Consider the following 23,116-nt stretch of genomic DNA (forward strand, 5'->3'; position numbering starts at 1 on the left):
TGTAAAACTGAGAGTGAGACGTGCTGGTTTAACCAGATCTTTTACGGGCTCACATTCGTCCGCTGCCGTCTAAAGTGCGTCAGCGATAAATATCGGGACGAACACTCCTGGCACAAAGAGGACCTCTGGCAGCTTTTATGGTCTCTGAATGCCTGAAACTGAACATAGTGCGCTCATTAGAATCGGGCCAATGATTTGCATGTAAGGTTTGTGCTTTTAGAGAGTGCCACTTATCAAGGGAAATGTTTAGGTACACGCAGATTTAGGACGTCAGTTTGTGTATTTTGGCTGAATTCACAAGGTTTTGTTGTGGGTAGAGGAGGTCCACGTCACAGGCTTTCCGTGGGTCAAAGATGAAACTCTGCTTGATCTCTGTTTTTCATCACCCTCTCAGCACTGTTCACTTTAGATGCCAGTAAAAGTTTAAGTGGCATTTTCAGGATCCCTGTTATCTTTTATCTTGAGCCGGTTCTGCTTTCAGGCAGAGTGGGGCCCCAGTGGCTGACGTTTTGAAAACCTATCCGGGCTGCAGCCTCTCGGTGCAGCACAGCTCTGGCATGCGTCTACACGGGCAGAGCTGTAATCACTGGTTAATGTTTGTTCTCTGATGATGAGCTGAGGAAGGTAACAGATGTAAACTAGTGCACTTGCTGCATGCCGGTTTACTCCTGCGTGAAGGGAGTGCTGGCTGTTAGCTCGTCCACCCGTGGCACGAGCTAACAACGCTATAATTCAGGCCTGGCCATATTTAGGCAGAGCTCAGTGCTATGTAAACAGAGCTTACTGCCGAGGGGAGGGCTTACTCCTGCGCTCATGTCCATGTCCATCAACAAGGCTTGCAAATAGCTCAGTAGAGAAAGGTAATGTAGGTTCTCAAGCTGTGAAGTTAAAGTGGTTCTGGAAAATTCTCCCAGTAGTGTCTTTGAGTATGAGTACCTCATTCCAGGACAATCATGAGACTTATTTTTTGAATCCACCTAAAGAGTACTGCTGCTGTGAGATGGACTATCTGTCAGGGGAGGGAAGGCTACACAAGAGATCAGCGTAAGAGGATAGTTTTGCTGAACCCTTTACACGGCAGCATGAGCGAGACCTGCTCCGTGAGTTCGGGGGAGGCCGGATCCTTCCCGCTGGGCAGCACTCAGCCCATCAAGCTGAAACCGCAGTCGGCGTCCGGCTCACCCTGCGGATCACCCAGGATGTCCCCCTGCGACTCACCTCGGAGCTCCCCCCGCCACTCGCCGATGCTGTTCCGCAAGCTCCTCGTGAACCGCAGCATCGCTCTGCAGCGGCGCTTCACCTTGGCACACACGCCCAGGTACTGTTGATAATTAGACACCTTTGGCATTCACGTAACATAGGTAGCATTTACAGGACTTTGTCTAGAGCACTTGTAGCTGTACATCAATAAAGTAACTACAAAGGTTGGCATTCAGAGGTCACCTCCACAATCTGTTTGACGCTGTGACCCTGCTGAACTCCAGTAAACTCCATCTCACATAGTTGTTTCAGAAGCTGAAAGGTAATGGGGAATGTTTTGCTTTCACAGACGCTTCTTTTTCACGTCATCAAAATGTGTGTCATGAGTTGGCTGAGGCAATAAAAAAGCCCCATTGTCTGACGAGAAGGTAACTCTGGGAAATCATGATTTTGCTGACGTCAGGACCGGTGTCATCTCAATAGACCTCGTTGTTCTTGCAATGAAGAGAGGGTTTTGTTTGGTGCCTAAGGTGTTCAGCAGGCCTGGCACATATAGTGAGGAGAAAGGATCCTATACCAGCAAAGAGACTGCCTCTGTGCCAAGGTCTCTGAGACAGAGCTGAGTTTGGAGAGGGCTCTCCACGGTAAACAAAAGGCTGACGATTAACGCAGCACCTTCACTTATTTGTGAGTGTGGACACAGCTTGAATGTTTAAAAAGGATCTGGCTCTCCTCTGGCATGTGATGGATGGAGCAGTCATTACAGGAATCAGCATTATCTTTACATGTCAGGGCAATTTTATGAAGTCGATTATCAGATTTTTGAAGTAGGAACAAACCGTGCCAGCCCTCAAAAAAAATAAAAAAAATAAATAAAAGCAGTGATGGTGGTAAGTGACGTATGAAATAGATTTTCCATGCACTCAGCCGTGACCTGCTGATCAACTGAGGAAACTCTGAGAAAGCTGCTTAGAAGGAAAATCACCCATGTAAACACACTGAAAATTATTACCACGGACATTAAGGTACTGGCTTATAAGTTCACAAGGGCACACCGCAGTTTCTGTGATTAATGTGTACAAGAAGAAAGCAAAACATTTTGGTATTTTTTTGTAGAATTGCTCGCAGTGTTGCATGATGATCTGAGAAATTGGTGCTCTTGTGTAACAGGATTTCATTACTGTGAAGTAACATCATTTCCCATAGCTTTTTCAGCTGCGTTGTCTTCAGTCATTTAATCTATTTAAATGCTGTCACCATGAGCCCGAGGAGCTCTCTTTCATGTGGCTCCATGCCGTTTTCAGGCAGCAGTGTTGGTTTCTTCCTGTGGTTTTCACTTTAACCCTCATTATTGTCAGTTTTACACATTACAGGTTGAACGCTGATATTTTAATGTTATTATATATGACGTTATGGTCACATGCTTGGAGCTGACGCACCTTTGATTCCACTTCATAAATCTAGTTAATGCTCAAGCAGATTCAGCCAGTACGGTCTTATGAAACTAATGCAGAGCCTAATGCACAGCCACAGAAAAACAATTACATTTAACCAGATCTCCTATTTAAAAAAGGGAAATTTTCCTGATATGTGGAACACAATAAGAAGAGATGCTGTAATGCACAGGGAAATGTTTAATGTAACAGCGTCACCATTAGGGATTCAGTTCTTACAGTAAATTAATACTGTATGTAACAAGTAACAAATGTAATCATCTGTTTAGTGCAATTTTATGGTAAAATCTTTAAAGAATTTTAAAATACTCTTACACTAACTTTACTAAATTGTGGATTTCCACGCTTTCCGCTTTTTATTGAACATCAAATTAAACCACCCTTCATTACATGAAACCTGCTCCCCTCATCTCCCCCCCGCCATACTGTTTGCCTGTCTGGCCCTCTGCCTGCAACTGTGTGGTGGAAGCAGCTGGTAAACATGATATGTGTATCCATGCCATCCATCGTGATGCCATGATGCGGCCGGTCCGTGTAATGTTTGGAGTTCAAGCCAGACATAAACTAAAATCTAAACAACACTGCAAATGCAAGACTAGGACAAACATGGTTTCCGGGTGTAACTTTCTCTTTCATTGAATACATGTTTAGATTTATTTGTTTTTTGACAGATGAGAATAGAAATATGACAGGATTTGTGGCACACAAAGCAAGCTCTTAAAACACACAAGCCATCAGCAAAAATGTAATCATTTGAGCATCTTTAATTCACAAATGAAAGTCAAGCATTTTAAAAGGAACAATATGTGATGTATTTACTGTACTAAGGCATAAAATGATTGAGATTAAGGCGACATGCAAAAGTACAGCAACGCTACGCTATGTTTTACCCTGAAATGTCGCATTCTGCCCGTTTTGTAGCTTGACCTGTGAGATGGTGCCTAGGCACTAATATTTCAGCACCAGATTTGGCCAGATTTGAAACGCAGACAAGCAGACACAGCGTGCTGCAGCCATGGAAGCAAGCAAACAAACAAACTGGATCATATAAAACTTCCCATTCTCCTCGACCAAAATCCTCCTAAAAGACCAGAGGTGTGGTTAAATGTCGGAGAAAGAAAAAGTAAAATCTACTCTGGGATGATTCATATTAAACTTTTTTTTTAGGCTGCTTGTTACATAAGGCTTTTTAAGACATTTGATCTGTTCTAGTTCATCTTATTAGGTACCTAACATGTATGCACTAAACATATGCCACATTTAGAAGATAATTATCTGTCTATACAGCATCCTCTTTTTAGTTTGCAGCATTAGCGTTGTGCTGAGGGAAGTGGTTGTAGTGGTTTTGCCTCTTGGCGCACAGCAAGTGTCCCTCTGTCTAAAGCTGACATCTGTGAAACTTTTGTGTTCGCAGCTACACACGTTCTGCACGGTCAGCCTATGGTCAGCCTTGGGTCAATTACATTGCGTTTAAGTGTGCTATATAAATAAACGTGACTTGACTTGACTTGACTCTCGGCTGTGAGCAGTGTTTAAAGACGATTTCCTCTTGTTGCTTGTATCGCCTCTGTTTTTTTGCTATTATTCTGCCCTCACGTGGTTGAAGTACACTAATTGGCTTTTTTTCTTGTCAGCAAAATTGCGCAGCACTAGAAGATGTCATCACCAGTAAATGCATCAGAGGCTTTATTTTTAAGTGCATAATTTTAACAGCTCTGTATTGAACTGTATCTCACTGCTGCTCCGACTGGTTAAAATGTTATTGCTGGAAATCTGTTGTCGGGGGCTTCAGATGGAGGATGTGTGGATAGCAGGGGTGTAATCTCACCTCTGAGTCAATAGTCTTCTGCCTGAAACACCATTCTGTGTTTTGTGTTTTTTTTTTTTTTTTTTTTTAGCTTCTGACTTATTATCACATAATGTGTGAAAAGTTAATGAGAGTAGGGACGTTGTGAAATTTACATTCGCACTCTTCTTCGGTGACTTTTTCGCTCCTTAAAGTTGCAGTCAGGTTCTCCTTCCTGATATCTGCTTTTCATCTCCTGCGGCTCGCCGGGCTGCAGGCAGTGGCTCACATGGTGGAAAATATTTGTATGATAATGCAGCCAGTACTAAAAAAAAAAAAGAAAAAAAAAAAGCTACTCATACATGAGGCAATGTAAGCTGGTGTGTGCTACTTTATATAACAAAAAAATCACACTGCAATTCTTTATAAACCTGCAACGCCTTTGATGTAGGCTGAAATCCTAAGCAATTTCTCTTGAATCAAAGGGGAGGAAAGTGTCTCCAACTCAACTACACTGCTCATTTGAATGACAACATTATTATATAATATGCTCCAAGATCTCTCTCTAGTTAAACATTTATTGAATACTAATGAATAAGTCAAAAACTAAATGGAAATAAGCAAAGCAGTTGGGGAAAATAAAAATTCAAACTGAGAACCAAAAAAGTGATAAAAGACAAAAGCAATACACAGAGGAAATAAAGTGGATGGATGCATTTTGTTATTCCTAGTAATGCCTCAGAGCTATGTGTTTTATTATGTAAGTTTTGAAACGAGACAGAAACTTTGTGTGCCCATAATGTCACATTGTAGTATGACTGATTAATGTGGTCATTTTGAATCTCAAGTACTCAAACAAACTAGGCCAAACACTCTTTGGTTCCACTTATATCTGGCTCTGGAAACCTCTGTTAGATACATATTTTATTTATTTTTTTAATCATTCCATTTCTGTCCAATCTCAGAATAAACAGACTTGTAAAGTTTATCCGTCTTTTTTTCCTCTTGCTGCGTGTCCTCACATGATTTTCGTCCTCCCTTATCCCTCCCTGCCACCCTGCCAAGCACCACTTCTAACAGTATTCTCTATAACGTAGCTGCAGGGCTGCAGAAGGAAGGTATCAGGTCAGGCGGCGCGTTGATCTCACGTGTCAACGAATGCTGCGTCAAGCCAGCTCTGCCACACAAAAACACCCTCCAGCCACGCAGTGGTATCAGATCTCCATTTGACAAGCTGAGACGCACTGAACTGTTCATAAGACTATTTTCAGTTTCACAAAGCTTATAAAGAGTCAGCACTCTCGGGACATCTGAAAGCGTGGCCACACGGACGATCGGCCTGCAACTTGAGCTCCAAGCATTCAGCTTGGCTCTGGATATCTTGTACAAACCAGACTCCTTGACAGCTCCTGAGCACATGGTGGGGCTGTCCTCAGCTCTGACAGTGACCTCAGGGGACTCCACCAGCATTCACAGCAGCGCTCAGAGGAAGAGGTCAACCCTCGTTGACGCTACCCTGCAGTGTCATTGCTCTCAGCAGCGACTCAACCCTTCCCCTTTTCTGCAAGCGAAGGAGAAGAGCAACAAAGCAACTTCAAAAGTTTTTGGATTTCTCTCCAGATCTTCTGTTTCTTTTGGAAAGTCTTGGAGCTGTGCTTCCACAAAGGAATGTGGTCAGTGTCAGGTCAAGGAGCCAACGACAACAAGCCAATGAGAGAGGAGCAATAACTGGAAAATCCTTCAATACAGCCGAGTCTTCAGCTACAACAACTGTCTTTCTGCTTCTTCTTTCTGGTGACTAATTTAATATCACACTCCCGTCATCCTTGCCTAGGCTTGTTTGGGAACTCTGCAACATTCCTCAATGGTGTTTCCTGCGTACAGCAGTGCTGAAGATTAATCTGATCTATCTGATTCTTTCAGTTTTGTTTTTTACTTATCACCTGGAATTATCCTGTGTTTTATCTCTGCACCAAACCTCATGGATCCAACCCAGACGCACCTGGTGGTTCATGGGAGAAAGACAACCGCGCCGTGAAGTTCAACAACTATCACAGGAGTCACGGGTCAGATGTACAGTTTATTTACTTTTCAGCCCAAAGTGTCTCGTATGAGTCAGGAGCTCAAGGGACAATGAACAAAGACTTCCGACTGGCACGTAAAGGGGCTCCGACTGGTTGCGGGCACGGTCGGAGACACTCGTGCTTGGGGTACGTTCCTAACCCTCACCCTAACCCTGCATGTTTTCAGCGCTTGTATCCATGAGAGGGAGTGTTCAGACAAGCTGCAGAGCCCGGCAACGCACTTGACTCACAGACCTGCAATGATAGATTGACAAGTGATCTAGCGAGGTTTAAAATGACTGTAGAGTAGCTTCATATAATGTAGATGTAGATTTAATTACTGTGGAATTATTGCTCTGACCAACACCAAGCATTTGAGGTTATTTCCTAGCACTTTAGTTTTATTAAGTCAACTGAATTGTAGCTTTGGGAAAATGAGAGTTTCCCAGGTTTGGTCAGATGTTGAGATGAGCACATGTGTAGCAGTATCTTGTATTCAGTTTGTTTCATATACTTAGTTTGTGGAAACGGAAGAATCGGTTCCTGTGATGCAATACACATGGTGCTGCACAACGTTATTCTCTAGTGTGCATTTCGGTGGCTCACAACTTTTTTTTTTGTATTTGCTGGTATTTTACCCCACAGCTTTTCAGAGGAAGTAAGTTTTATTTTTGGCATTCAGCAGACTTCCTGTTTTTGTTTTGTTTTTTTTTGTTTTTCTGTTGTGCTGCCTCGAAATCAGCTGGAGATGTTTTTGTTCGAGCAGCTTAGAAGGTGATGCACTTGCAGCAGAGTTCGCATTTTTATAGGTGGATGTGCCCGAGTTTGTGATAACACCTATTTCTCCGACACACGTTGGTCCTAAGTGGGGGGAGGGTGTTTTGGATAGAGGTCACGCCTGTTGTTGTTGATGTCACAGTGAGGGGCTGCTGGTAATCACACGCTTTTTTTTTTCCTTTTTTTTTTTTTTATTGTGTGTGTGCTCATTGTCTACATGTTTAAATTTGCATCCGTACTGTCCTGCGTCTTTGCGTTTTGGCGTCTGTTCCCACTCGTGGTGAACATTAAACTGGGCTGGGATCAGTGGGCGCCGCCCAGCTCTCCATACCGCCGCCGGGTCAGTCATTGGCTTAGCCTCCCAAACCACATCCCAGCATGGCCACAAACACACACCACACCTTCACCGCCATCAAGAACCATAGAGTTAAAGAGGCAGGAAACTAAGATCTAATTATCCTAAATATCTTAAACCTTCACAAACTTTATATGTTTGCTGGTACTGCCTGTTTGATAAAGTGTGAGATGAACAAATATTTCCACACAAGAAATGCTGCTTTTAATTGCTCATTTAAAGATATTGATTTAAAGGTCACAGCTGATATCTCCCTTTACTTCTTTATATTAAGTGTTTTTAATGTAAAGTGTGTTTCTGTGTGTGGGTTTATTCGGTAGTGTTTTTGTAACTGTGTTGAATAGCCAGATTATTTATTGTTTAAATACACCGACCAGCCACAACATTATGACCACTGACAACATCAACCATCAATTCAGTGTTCTGCTGGGAAACATTTGGACCTGGCATTCATGTAGATGTTACTTAGACATGTAGCACCCACCTAGACCAGACCAGGCACCCCCACCCCATAGCAATGACACTCCTTGATGGCAGCAGCCATCCCCAGCAGGATGCAGCCTGACACAGACACACACACAAAAATGGTTTGGGAACAACTCAAAAAAACATGAAGAACAGCACAAGATGTTGACCTGGCCTCCAAATTCACTAGATCCCAAACTGATCAAGTATCTGTGGGATGAGCCACGGAGGCCCCTCCCCTCAACCCATAGGACCCAAAGGCCCCCATTAACAATATCCTGTTACCAGACACCACAGGACACCCTCAGAAGGCCCATGTCCATTCTCTGATGAGTCACAACTGTTTTGGAGGTACAAAGGAGACCTACACAATATTAGGAAGGTTGTCATAATGTTATGCCTGATCGGTGTATGTGTGAAAAAAGCATTAGGGCTCTCTGATCACCCTATTGGAAACAGCAAACTTTCACTTGTTTTTGCCAGGGTGAAAACACAGCTGAGTCCGAGCAGAGCAGCAGAGAGATTGTGTGTGTGATGTGTTGTGTTGTGTGGTGCGGTGGGGCGGGGCGGGGGCAACAATAACACAACAGACCCCCAAAATAAAACACCCTGAGCTGGGAATAGTTCACCAGCCCCGCCAGCCTGGCAGCACATAACACGTGAAAGTGACACGTGTTTCTCGTTTCCTGTGTGTGCTCTCACTCACACAAACACACGCCCTGAAACCTGCCGTAGCCACCCATCTCAAAATCCATACTGATTGTTCCACCAGAGAGCTGCTGTAGATGCTTTGGGGTCATGTCGCCGAATTGGGTTTTTACCGGTTTTGTAAAAACCAGCAGAGAGGGGTTCAGACTGTTTCGACAGTTTCGGTTTTTGAGTTGAGACGACTGACGTTTGTTTAGGGTTTAATGCTGGGAAAGGATTGATCGCGTTGGTCAGAGGTTTTTGTTAAAGCTAAAACATTTTGCCAGCATCCACTTCTGATTCTCACCTCACCGTCTGTTCAGTGCCTTTAGAAATATTTCACTTTCCGTTCATGTCTGTGGTATAGGGCCTCTTGTTGTATTTACAGTCTGTGTGTCTGTGTTTGGTTCTCTCCAGTGTGCACATGTAGTTTTTAGGCAGAAAGCGACCTCTGCTGGGCAGTGAGCTCAACTGAATTAGCCACGAACTGATTATAGATTCACATTCATTCAGTGAACATAGTTGATAATGCTGAAGCATGCACAGGAGGCCGCCACTAATCTTGGACAAATAAAGATTAAATATATAAAAAAATAAAATAAAAAAAAACTTACTCCCCTTTGATTGAACTCCAGGTTGTGTGTTTTGTGGGAGGTCCATGACTTCTATCCTGCAAGGGAAAATGATTGTGACCGCCGTGATAGTTGCTCTTGTTGCCCCGCCATGCTGCCTTGAAACCACTTTAAGTCTGAACTAATCATTCCTCTTGTCCATTTAAATGTGTCTTCATGGTCTTTGCACTGAGCTGTGTTTCTGCACAAGGTGGCGCAAAAACTCTCTCTTTACTTCAGGCACAGCCACCAAACATATGTTGAGTCGGAGAGAAAATCAAGGATACGTTCCTGTCTTTAAATTAATCTAATAATAACTAAAGAAGCTACATATTTTTTTTAGATCTTACAAAGAAAACTTTTATTTTTTTCTGACCTGCTTTATTAATGTCACGTAATATTGATGTTAAATAGCATGGGGAAATGAAGTGAACAGAAGTCATAGTCAGTCTTTGTGAAGCATGAATAAACCTGTCATGGACAAGAAAATATATGACACATTTTGAAGTCCTGGTCCTGAAACCCGTGTCCTCGTTGGACTCTTTATATCCAGTGAGACGTGCTACAAGGCCGAAGCTGCCTGTACCTCATAGCATGAATGAGTCTGGATCTAAAAGTAGGGAATGAATCAAGCAAATGAATTAATAAAAATTCTGATCGTCATGCTGACTGACACCTGACGCCTCACTTTGAAACACTGTCGGTAGAAACTTGGTAGAGACACACGCAAACACTTTTACACTCCCCGATGCACGCACGCACACACACATTCACGGCACTCCTCTCTCGCAGCTTATTCTCATTAGCGGAGGTAATGCTGTCATTGGAGCCCGCAGCCAGCTGGGCCGAAGAAGTCATTTGGCTGGTGGATTTGGTTACACAGCGGCCTCACAAACACCTCATTCTCAGCAGATCTCCACCCCGGCATCTGTTTTGAGGCCCTGCATGTTTCACAAGCACGTTGCACAAGGACGGAGGAGAGCGTTGGAGGGAGGAGTGAGAAGGGTTTTAATTGTGATTCCAGAAATGAACCAGAGAAGGGGTGTATTCCGTGTTTCTCGGTGCTATAATGAGCAGGGAGGTGTGACTGGCCTGCGAGTGGGTTAAGATGTATGTCTGTGCACTTTCATTGTGGAGTGTGCGCACAGAGGGCTTTGTGCTCTTCTCAATTTAAATTGGGATTTTGGAAAATTGGAAATCGCCACCTTGTCACAGCGAAAGACGTTGTATTTGTTATCAGAACAGTAACACCTGTACGAAAGGCCAAGTGTTACTCAGGTCATCTGTATCCTGACCAACAATGTGCACTTGAACGCACCATGAAGACTCCAGCCGACAACCAGCTGGCACATACGGTGGCAGTAGTCTGTATCTGTCGATCAAAAATGGGAAACAGGAAGAGCTACAAGTCATCGTACAGTGCTGGCCTCTCGTGAATTGTGCCGATGAGTTGGTTTACAGTCTGTTCACTGTGGAGGATCATGTCATCGTGAAAATATTTGTTTAGATAAACACACAAACGCAGTCATCCTTCTCACTGACTCGTTCTGCTGCAGATTCAATGCACTCAGTCGGCTATAAAGCCCATCGATAGGGGTCCGACATTGGCCTGAGTAGGGACTAAGGAGTGGGACACACCGGAAATAGGGCCACTGTCTGCTTTAGAGTCTCCTGAGTTAAAGTGATTCAAGAACAGTTACATGTTTGGTGTAAAAAGAAAACCTGGTTTTGCTCATTCAGTTGTAGTGGTGTGTGGCCACCATCTTTAATGACAGGTGCAAGGATTTATTGGAGGCAGGTGAAGACACTGTGGTGGTGGTGGTTTAGAGTATTATACTGTGCAAGCCCCCAGACAAAAACAAATTACCTTTGATAAAAGATAAAAAGACGGGAACGAGAGATTGCTTCCATGTTCAGTGTTTCTATTCAGGATTGTATTTGGCTTTATTGAACTGTTACTGACGGCTTCAAGAGGAAATTTGCAGTTGGCTATAAAGTGTTTCCTATGAGGGTCAGCCTCAGAGTTGGGTAATGTTTACAGGGATCAGGACATTATACCGGATTGTTGTGGTTTAGAGGGACAACGTGGTTTGATCCACGTCCGCTGAAGGTGAGCGAGAGGTCAGTCGTGAAGTCACACGGAATATAGACAATTGTTTAATAAGTTGGAATGTGAGATTCTTTTGTTTGCATAAACATTTTGCCCGATGGCCTTGGAATATTTGTCATAGTTTTGAACAACTGAGGCATCAGTGCTTTCCAGGGTCTGGCATTCAGTCTCAGTCGGTGTGGAAATTAATTAACTTGAACCCAGAATTGCCTCTAACGGATGTCACTCAGTCAGTAAAAAGTAGCAGATTATAGTTGGAGCATTGTGTGTTTTAAATCAGGCAGCTCATGTAATGAGTGTTGAGTATAGGCCTAAGATTGTCAAAATTTAATCAAAACCTTGTGCTGGAATGGAATGAAAAAGGAATTTTACTTTATCAGAAAGTATGCATACATGAAAACATTCTCATTACTAGCCTAGATCTAATAAGACGTGACTTAGAGCTGTTAAGAGAAGCACCGAAGATCATGTTTAAACATCTGACATCACGTCATCGCCACGTCACCTCATCTGGTTGGATCTTCAGCCAACTATTTTCAAAAAGTGTCTGACATTTTAACCCCCCCTCCCCCCCCCCCACCTCCCCCCGCCTCCCATGTGCCTGCCAACACGTCCGACTCAGCCTCCTGCCCAGTGTCTCAAAAGACAAATATTTGCCTGTGGATGTCGACAGCAGTCGGCCGGCCAGTCGGTGAGATCACTGCGTTCTGTAAGTCCGTCACTCCCAGTGGTGGGACTGACTGGTGCTCCTCTGCTGGAGTCACTGAAGATGAAGCTCAGACTTGACTTGAGGAGTTATACGAGTACACCTGCTCCTTAATACATCCAATATTGTATCCACAAGCTCACAAGTTCAATTTTAAAGGCAGAAAATGCTCAGATCAGCCACAACATTATGACCACTGACAGGAGAAGTGAACAACATTGACCATCTTGTGGCATTTCAGTGTTCGGCTGGGTAAATTCACTAGATCCCAAACTGATCAAGTATCTGTGGGATGTACTGGATCCATGGCTCACGATCACCTTGAGGGAATCTTTTCAAATTTAGCACAAACTTTCACTTTGTCTCAAAGATGAAATGATTAGATTTTGTTGGGCAAAAGTCACTGTGACCTCACAGAACCTGTATTTTCCCATCACTCAATAACTCATACGACAATTATGACAAAATTTCACTTCCTCTCCCTGGATGACACCTAGAACAGCAGGCCTCTTGTTCCTCTGTTAGTCCAACACACACAAGCTGATCCTGAGCTCCAGGTCATTGTCGTTGCACCATGTGACAAAGCTCTCAATCAGTCCTCTATACTCGTATGTTAAAAAAAGAAAAGAAAAGAAAAGCAGTGTTTTTCTCACAGGGAATATCAATATAGAGATAACTTCTGCTTTAGCAGAACTACACTTTTATTAAATCTCTTCAGAGTTGCATATATTAATATATGGTGGTAATTCTAGTTTTCTCTGATGAGGAATTAAACTTTTACACGGACTGTGTGAAGAATGTGTGTTTATTGAGCTTGTAAAGAGTTAAAACATCCACAGTGACTTTCGGGGCGCACATATACTGTATACCACACGTTCACCACACTCTGCGGTCACAGACACACACGCGCACACACACACACACACATATCAGTCTAACCCACACATACTGTATATGCACAGCACATAGTTCAAACCTTTTTTTAAAGCCTTGGTAGTCCATGTGCCTGGAAGGAGGAGACAGACGGAGAGGGACTGAGAGAGAGAGAGAGGGAGGGAGGGAGGGAGGGAGGGAGGAGTGTCCAGAGAAGTGAGAGAATTCAGCTCTGAACTCCTCAATGTGGATTTGAAACCAACCCCTCCACACTCTGCTCACATGTAGCTGAGTGTCACCGCATTAACCAGCGGCATGTCTCTGAGGAAATGACTTTTTTAAAAAAAAAAAACACCCCCGACTTTGATCCATTTTCTCTCCCGTTTCTCTTCTTCACTCACTCCTCACATTGGATTGGAGTCATGCCGCTGAAACGCTCAGAGGAGGGCTTTCCTCCGCTCGTCTCAGTGGAAACCTGGTGCAGTCTGAAGGGAGAGGAGAGAGCGCTCCGGAGCCGAGGATCAGAGGAGCCCCCGGAGGAGGAAGAGGACATTTAAGTGGACAAACTAAGCAGCAGGGAGACAAACGCGACCGCAGACATGAGTTTACCAACAAACTGTGTGTATCTGACCCCCTCGGTCCAGGATCGCTACTTTACAGTGCGGAACGGGAGTATCTGTGGGTCACCGTGTGCCGTCAACCGGCCCATTGACATCGTCCAGAAACGGAGGCGGTAGGCCAGATGTGCTTTCAATCCAGATGTTGTTATTGCACAACTGCTGTAAACGCACTGCTTCCTAAAATTATTCCCAAACATTTAATGATGAAATCACAATGTTAATGATATGAAAGTAGGAACACCTACAGCCTACGACATTCCAGTCAAATGAATGAAGACTACACTAAAATATATTCATACTTTATATATTAATATACATGTAGACTATACACTTGTATATTTTAGACATCAGAGAGGCCTTAACTACTCCTTCCTACCTAAAATATTTTTCTTTTTTGAAGTTCTTCATATGTTTAAGTTCTTCATTGCGTCCAAATCGTACATTTTTCAGTTTAAAATCACAAATGTGAACACTAGCCTATAATATTCTTGTAGTAAGTCTTTTTCCAGGTGTGGCTGGAGATCTTACTTATTTTTTTTTTTACTTCTAAAATATCTCTGAAATATTCACAATGTGTCAGGTGTTGTTGTCTTCCCCAGGATGTGACCTTGTTTTTGTATCTCCTGGTGATATTCCTATCGTTCACGCTACACTTCCAATACAGTCAGTGCTACTGTGTTTCTCTGATTCTTTCTTGGTGTTCTTATATTATGATATTTGCATTTAATCTCCTAAATATCAGCATCATATCTTTACGGCCGACCCTTTGTACTTTGTACAGTTCTGGGAAATATTTACCTTATTCCATCCAGATTCATTTAGAGTAGTGAGATGAGCGAGAACAGTATTCATATTTTGTTATTTTCTATTTACACAGCAGAGTTTGCATTTACAGGCAACAGGCTGAACTAACCTCTCAAATCTAAATCATTTATAGTCAGTGAGTCAGCCACAGTTGTGTTTAGATAATCCAATTCCAACAGAGTTTCAGTCTGACAAACTCTCTGAACGCAAATATAATTAATTGACATATTCCTCAGTTTTATTGTATTTTAAAAGAACTGTTTTCTTTTTTTCTGAGCTGATGTCTAAACCTCAGGTCGGTGCCAAAACACATACTTTGGAGGAGGCAGGGTGAAGAGAGCTGAGCGTAACGTGCAGAAAAAAACAAATTCATGTGAAAAAGAAGCTGTAAATCCTTCACTATTATAAAGAGAAAATCAGATTCTGTTTTAAACAAAGCATTTTAATAATATTTAAAGCATAGATTGGATCTAAAACCGTTCCTTCCTCGTGCATTACTGCATACTTACCAGATGAGTGTACCTGATCAGTGCCTGCTTCCTGAAGAGTCACAGAAGGAAACACTAATTTTGCAGCCGACCTTCTAGAAAGCAATGACGACATCCGGCTCTTTTGGGCGGGGAGGGGGATCAAAGATACTTTATAATGTCAACCCGGCAATAAAAAACGTTCAAAGGCAGATTGCTAACAAATGCTGAGTTGGATGCGTTCGTAGGTCTGATGGATCGACCACATGTGTGTAATGATGCCGTCAAAACGAGCGCACATTGCGGTGTAATCTGTTTAATAGGGGGAAAAAGTGCTTCCACCGTCGTCACTTTGCCTCGTTAAGTTTGACTTTTTACAGCTGCTTTTGGAAAAAAAAGACCTTCGTTTGCATCTGTGCAGATTTCTAGCTTCTGCTTTTATGATCAGCGAGAAGATGGCCGCTCGCCGAAAAGTGGCGTTAGTTTCATTCACCTCCCGTCTGCACTACGTCCTGATACAGTTTTCTCTTACACAGCTGCTCATAGTAACAATTTTCTGTCCTGTCTTTTCTGTTTGGGTTTGTGTTATGGATAATATTTAACATAATAAATATTGGATTACATGTAGTATCAGTTTGATTAGTCGTTCAGTCTATAAGTGAGGGGAAAATGCCCATCGCGGCTTTTCACATTGATTAGAGAACAGAGAAAAGAAGCAAATCATCATGCTGAAGAAGCTATAATGATCAAAATAGCTGCTGCAGACTGATTTATAGTGTAGACTATTGATTCATTGACTAATTAATTCAACTGTAGTTGTATCAAAAAAATAACTTGTGATGTATTAATCGTAATTGGCCAGTTAGTCTCATCTTTTCCATTTGGTTTCATTTAGTTTCTTACGACTGTAAACTGTTTATCTTTAGACTTGTGAAACAAGACTTTTTAGGACGTCATCTTGGACATTTTTAGCAGTTTTGTAAAATGTTTTAGTGAAAATGTTTGCGTACCTTGAATTCTCACGCTGGGTTCACATAAAAATTTTTCTTTTTATTTATTGAGCAAAGTTTGTCTTTTGATCAGACTCAGACTTACTTACTCGGTATGTTTCACCTCCCAGCAGGGATCGCTGATCTCACACTGACACACAGTCTACAGGAGCGATAACAGCTCAGTCTTGTTATAGTAACAATGGTAATAATGTTGCTTCCATTTAATCAAGGATAGGATTTTGTTATCAATCACAGATATATGGTATTTTTTTTAAAAAAATGTATTCTTTTAATTTGAAAGACCATATACAGTGAGCAAGAGCTCAGATGTGATGTTTCTAGAAGGTGTTACTAGGCAGGCTTTAGTTAGACATAGCATGTTGCTGAATATAATGAAATTTCTTGAGAATATGCAGCCTTTTCTCAGCACTTCAAATCACTGCTAATAGGCGGTATATACTTCTACGTTAAGTTGACACAGAGGCTATGGTGACAACGTAGAGAATATGCAGAGCCTAGCTTCGTAGCTGACGTGCACCTCTCTGGAAATGTAACTACGCGTTGCGGTGATGCAGCCTGCAAGAGCTGTGATTGGTCCGCCTGGTAGTAGTGTGTTTCCGCTTTAGTATTTCCGGCTGTTTCTCCATCTCCGCAATTTTTGAATTGATTGTTTTGGATCAATAAAGATGGAGCACATCGAGGAATGGCTAACTTTGGACGTGCGGAGATACAAACATTTGTTCGCCGTTGTTGAAAGTGAAGCAGGAAGTAGAAACAAGAATGAACCCGACTGCCAAACAAAATACATAGCGCCGACTGGCATTTGTGTGGCGTTGTTACAGAGTGAGCCAGACTGACGAATGCACGAGTATAAATGGCTCACACCGGCGTAGGCTACGTAAGTAGGTTACGCTGTCAGAGGTATAAACTCCGCTTAAAGGCCTTCACTCTGTCTTACTAGTTTGTGTGTGTGTGTTTCTAAGGATCTGCTTGGTGTTTTCATAGTTAACTCTTCATTTCCCTTATGTGAGCCACAGCTTGGGTTTTCATGCAGTTGTAAAATGTCAGCTGGTTTGCATTTTCATGCTTGGTATGTGGATTTCCTCCAGTGCTTTTTTCACATAGGTGCTACTGATGGCAGATGTTTTGGCTGTGCTTTTTTTTAATTCTTCAAACTGAATCCAGCAACATGCATGGAAATTCAGCCTTTCCTCCAGAGGTTCACCATGTTTTTGACAAGATAAACTTAACTTAAATGCTTAGGAAGCAGCTTTGCTAACACTGGTTGTGTGTTGGTGGTCTGAGGTTTGGCCACAGTGAAATAAGCATTTGCAGCAGCTCTTTATCCATCATATTTGTGTAGAGCTGATCCACCAGTGTGGCAAAAAAAATAAAAATGAGGAGAAAAAGAAGTAGGACAGCAGCCGTGTAAATGCAGCATTGTTAATATCAATGTTTTACTCTGTAACTGACAACTGCAGCTATTTGTGTCATTCACGCAGCTGTAAAAGGTCAATACTGACTCAATTCATTTCACATAAGTACCGTATAGAGGCACTAAAACCTCTATTTACAGGCTAATAATTTAAAACTAAATCATTTAAATTAATATTTATCCAACTTCTGAAGTCTCTTGGTGTCGTCGGCGTGCAGCTGGTCCCTCCCAGCGGCTCAGAAATGAGGGCTTACCTTTGGCTGTGATACTGCAGGTTGGTCAGCCCTGCAGGCCTCAGCCCATGTTCACACTACGACATGACGCACAGCTCACTATACACAAGGTCAGAGGTCAGAGCTGCCAGCATGCTGCAACACAATGTAAATAAGGAGTCACGATAGCTCTGGCAGGGTGCTGAAGTCGTGCTCGTCGTGGGTATGAGTCAGCTACGAGTATCAGCTGACAGCACTCAGTGGTCTCATTATACCCCTGCAGCTGTTGAGGCCTTACTCACCTGCACTGACAGCGCTGACAAATTCCTCCCTCTGTCCAGCTCTGGCAGTTTAATTCATACTTGTCACAGGTGTCTCTTCACTTGTGTGTGAAACATCTCAGTGACATCCGTTGACATCTGTTGGCAGGTTGCTGCTGTCCACACTGAATCATTTTCAACTTTTGTGGATTTTATGAAAGAGCAGGACGGATTCTGCCAAAAAATGCTCATGCATTAAATCATGTTTTAGCACTTGGCTATGACGTACCGAGCAGAGGCTGACTAATGCATTACGCTAAGAGCAGAGTGGGGAGTCTTGTCAGCTTTTTTTCTCTCTCTCTCTCTTTTTGGTCAATGATGGTTGCAGGAAAAATTTGATTAATATATATTTTTTTTGATTTAAAAAAACAACTTGTATAAACACACAATAAGTCATTTAGTAGTTAATAGTCAGTAAATTAGTAAATGTAGTGAATTTTATGTCTTTTACCTGAACTTTCAGCTCTTATCTAGCAGTTCTCTTACGAGGATGGAAATCTCTCAGTTGAAAGTGTGTAACTTTTGTCACGTTATAACTGATGATTGACATAACCTGTCACTCCTGAACAGTGAGTCTGTCCACTGACACCTGGTCACTGACCTTTCACCCCTTCCCAGCGGTTGCTAAAACAGATCATCATCATTTTCTTCTGATCTTGTCTGTTTCCAGTGAAGTCTCATGTCCAGATGTTGTGGTCTCGACAGCTGTTGCATGTGATGCCATACCTCCGTCCAGTTTTTCTCTCAGATTGGATCTCATAATACACCAGCAGGGATATTAGGAAATATCAATTTACTAGTGTAATTTATCACCTGCTCTTTTGAATTAAATGTTACGATATATTTAGCTAATGTAGCTGAGCCGGTTTCCAACATTACTTTGCACTTTTGTGTCGAAGAAGTTTTGACCCGATGTGAGGACTCAGAGGAAATATTGACTTGCCAATGGCTGTTCCCTGGACTTGGTCCCAAATCATTTCCAATTCACAGTTGGCGCCTCAAGCCGCTGACCTGCAGGACGCCTCCGCTCCGAGTCTACGGAGTCCCTCCTATCCGTTCCTACAACAAACACGTCCCCGCAGAAATCCCACAGGCTCGGCCAGCTGCTTTCTGTTTAGGGTGTTTCATGGCATCCTTTGTGTTCCAGTCTCTCATTTGGTGGAAAAACAAAACTGCAGCGAGCTGAGCGTTGGGCCGGGAATAATTGCAGGCTTGCGACCTGGTCGATCGGCATGGCAGCGGCAGCCATGAAACCACAACTGACGTCAACAGATGGAGAGTTTCTGTGACTGTGTGTGTTGAATATCACTGCTGGAATAGTGGACTGAGTGTTATCCTGACATCTCTGTGACTCCAGGAATGATGATCAGCTCACAGGGACAGACAAGCGCTCAACAAAGAGGCTCTGTTCCATTATTTTCGTGCAGGATAAGACAGTAGTGTGGTTGATGGACTTTTAACGGATGAGGAAATAAGGCGTCCACATGCAGCCTGCTCCTGCGCCGTTTGTCACAGGTGAACTTGATCACCTACATAGACTTCAGGGCTCCGCCTACACAGCGGGAGGCCAGGTATGGAAAGTCTGGGGGGGTGGGAGGAAACCTTTCATAACGTGAGGTGGTTTTAGAGATGCAATATGAGGTGGTGTTTGCGCTTTTTTTGTAGAAACTTGAAAAGTAATGTCAGAAAAACTCAATTTTAAATAGAAACATAACATAGCGTCATGTTGCGGCTCTGTATGGATGCTTAAAAAACGTAGGAATGCACTAATTTCTCTCTCCGGATACCAGTTCTTCAAATTAGAATACTTTTTCTCTGTATGTCAGTCTTCGTGGAACTCACTGGGATAATTTTGTGCAAAGTAACGGAAGCAGAAAGTGTTGTGGTGCATAAAAGTGGAGTCTTGCGCCCACTGGGACTCAGCGAATGTGACTTGTAGTAGAAAGAGTCTTTTTTTTTTTAACTCATATCAAAAAGAAAAACTGTGTAGTGTGGCTTGGTAGAGTTGTGGCTGCTTACTGATACACTTGATCATCAAAGCGTTATTTGGTCTGATACCATTACCGTTTTCATTCCATGACTGCATGCATATTAAATACATACACAGGATATGGAGTTTAATGTTTAATTTTATCAGTTGCCTTCATTGTCTTCACTAACAACTCCTCTGACTGACATTAGCAGCCATAACAAGTAACAAGTCAGTGTGATTCTTAGTGCTTGACATGAAGTAAGCACCTGAAACCAATTTGGACGTGACGGGAAGGAGAAAGACTTTGAGAGAAGCGTTGTCTCTGTTTTGTCGCATCCCGCTGATCAGAGATGTGATTGGCTGCTCCTGGGTTGCCCTTGGCTAATTAGAGGAGGAAGTCTCATACTCCAGCCTCGCCACAGGACTCAATCGCTGTATACCAAAAGGCGCCAATTAGTGTCGTATGAACATGATTAGAGGAGTGCTCGGTATGGCCTGTTGCTGGGCAAAGACTGTGTATGTGTTTGTATGTGTGTGTGTGTGTGTGTGTGTGTTCGTGCCCTGAACCAGCCTGTCCAGTTGCGTACCAGTGTGATGTAAGGTTGTTCGATTTTCAGGTCGATGCTGGAGCCAAATCTAGATCTGTACTGCTGGGGCTGTGTGTGTGTGTGTGTTGTGTTGTGTGACTCTGGGTGGTTCTGGCCCAGTGTGTTACCCTCCTAACCAGTTTGTAATGATGTTAATGCTGATCAGCCACTGTATGGATTTTTGCCCGGCTGGGCGAACAGAGCTAATCACTGCACACAGACTCCAGGATCAATACCCGTCCGGAGGAGTGAATCAACCTTTGAGGCACCGTCATCTCCCCAAAAAATTTAACCACTTCAGCTCCACTGAAGCTACTTTAAAACCTTGTCGGACAGTGATCAGACTCTCAGCATTTTCTGACAATGAGCAACAAAATCAATGACTTAAAAACAAATGATAGCAGACCTGTTTCTGTGCAGACATCTTGACATGTCACAGAACGGAAAACACCTTTGTATTGTGCTGCTTTTAAACGGGGTTATATTTACTGTGTTCATGAGAAAACTGCCCCCTCTTGTGGTATTCACAACCTCGTAAGTAGAAATGTTTGCTTAGCTACGACTCCACTACTTGTTTGCTGGTGTTTTCATAGGGGATGAGGCTCTTAACATATTGTAATCGCGTCGTTTTCTTCATAATAATTTCATAATTTCTCCAAATAAATTGTTTGTATTCCCGACGGATGGCCTTTGCATTTCTGAATTATGCTGGTCTAGTTCTTAGCTCACTAAACCGTTAGCCTAGACGCCGACTGTTGCCACTTGAACAACAACCATTTTGTGCACACGACTTCCTGTGCCGTAGCTACAAGTTCACAAGTTCCATCTGAAGGCAGCGTAAATAACGACTGCATTCCTTTTAGTGGAGGTCCTGCTTTTGTGCATGTGTTGTTCACTGCTATGGCTTCACTGGGACATACCACTGTTTTTTGTAGGCCTAATCCTAGGAATCCAACAGCATTCTGGGACATCTTAAAACCTTAAAGTTCAAGCGTCTGATTTTAAAGTCCTTGCTTCTCAAATGTGAGGATTTGATGTTTCTCTCTCTTTTATGTGATAGTTTGAATTGGACTGCTGGTAAGACTGAAAACCCCATGTAAAGATGTCATCGTAGACTACGTGAAATTGTGAAAAATACTATGCCCGTTATGTCATTTATGCATTGTTATCGCACAGGTATAGTAGGCATCATGAAAGTTGTAACAGACAACTTCTGTGGGCCAGTACAATTAATCCACCAACTTTTTTTTGTTTCCTTCTCTTGCCTGATTTGTGATTAAAACACGAGTCTGCTGCTTTCAAATGCAAGAGTCCTTCCTCTGCCTGTAGGTCAGAGGTGACACCAAAAAAATAATAAACACAGCAGCTGGCTTGACTCACTGCAACCTTCTCCTCCCCTTGGCTATATTTAGAGAGACATGAGCTGCTCTCAGATCAGGTGTTGATGTTGGAGTGTTTGCTCTGCTTGGACGGAGATCTACCCCGGCTGGCTGTGTACGGGAGTATAGGCAGCAGTTTTTCGGGACGACTGCCAAGAGGTGTAAAATGTATGTTCCTGCATGTATATATCATGATTTCTGACTAGTAACCAGCCGCTACAGCAGTGGTTGCACCATAGTCCAAAAGCAAGCACACAGAGCAAGGGTCAGTTGGAAAAGCAGAAAGTTGACTCATGAGATAAAGTAACAGGAGACGATTTTGGACTCTTTCCTTAGGCTCCTTTTTTCCAGAGCTGCATTATCAGTAACATAATCTGCAGGATCATTGGGCTGAATATTTTCTGTGGTTAATTGTAAATCTGATATTTTTGGTAATGTTAGCACTGTGAAGTACATGGATGGGTTAGGGAGATGAGCACTGAGAATCAGGGGCCTTCAAAGTCGATGTCTGAGCTGGAAATGATGGAAATGTGGTCAAAGTTAGAATTTACACACAAGTAGTCTTGACTCATCTGTTGACTGTGTGGTCAGTGATACTTGAATCAGCAAAAAATTTGAAATATGTGTTTTCCGCAACAGAAATGTTGTGGTCATCTAACACCATGTACTCTGTAAGCCTCTCTATAATATCTTTCATCTTGACGCTGTCTCGAGGAAACCTTTCTCTACTTAAATGCAGTGTTCAGTGTTCAGTTCATTGTCGTTTGCCTGAGTTGGTGGCAAGTCAAGTTGTAGTATTGAATGATGGTCTCCTCCTACCACCTGCAAGTAGGAGATAGTTGCACGATTTACAATTTGCTGTCTGACTGACTTCATTTTCCAGAGTTAAGTTCTTCCACACAGCAGACATGTTTTAGTCGTGTGATCTTGGTTCCTCTTCTTCTTCTTCTTCTTTGATTTTTGGCAGCTTTGAGGCCAGCCAACCGCCATTAATACTGAAGAAGAAGAAGAAGAAGTTTTGGCGCTACACCAACGTGGTCTTGGTTTATGGCAGACCTAAAACAAATAACTACAGAAGATCAGGTTTGGCTAAAGTCCGATCCGATACGATCATTTTAAAAAAGGCTGGATCGGCCATCGGGACATCCCTAATTACAGTGTCCTCAGATGACAGGTGCTGTCATCAGATGTCTGTGTCAACTCGAGGATATTACATTTACTGTAATGTTAGACAAAGAGAG

General features: G+C 42.8%; 1 protein-coding gene across 2 annotated transcripts in view; it reads left to right on the top strand.

Moving 5' to 3' along the window:
* LOC311490999 (3',5'-cyclic-AMP phosphodiesterase 4C-like) overlaps positions 1–23,116 on the top strand; it is a 97,806-nt gene that overhangs the window by 49,031 nt on the left and 25,659 nt on the right. Inside the window, exon 1 of one of the 2 annotated variants that reach the window (XM_084548827.1) lies at positions 6,598–6,650. The exons of the other annotated variant lie outside the window; for it this stretch is intronic. The gene's annotated coding sequence lies outside the window, so the exon portion shown is untranslated. Of the gene's footprint in view, positions 1–6,597; positions 6,651–23,116 lie in introns of those variants that run through there. 2 annotated transcript variants of the gene reach the window in all.

Source organism: Chelon labrosus (assembly GCF_963514085.1).
Source record: "Chelon labrosus genome assembly, chromosome: 7".
NCBI lineage: Eukaryota > Metazoa > Chordata > Actinopteri > Mugiliformes > Mugilidae > Chelon > Chelon labrosus.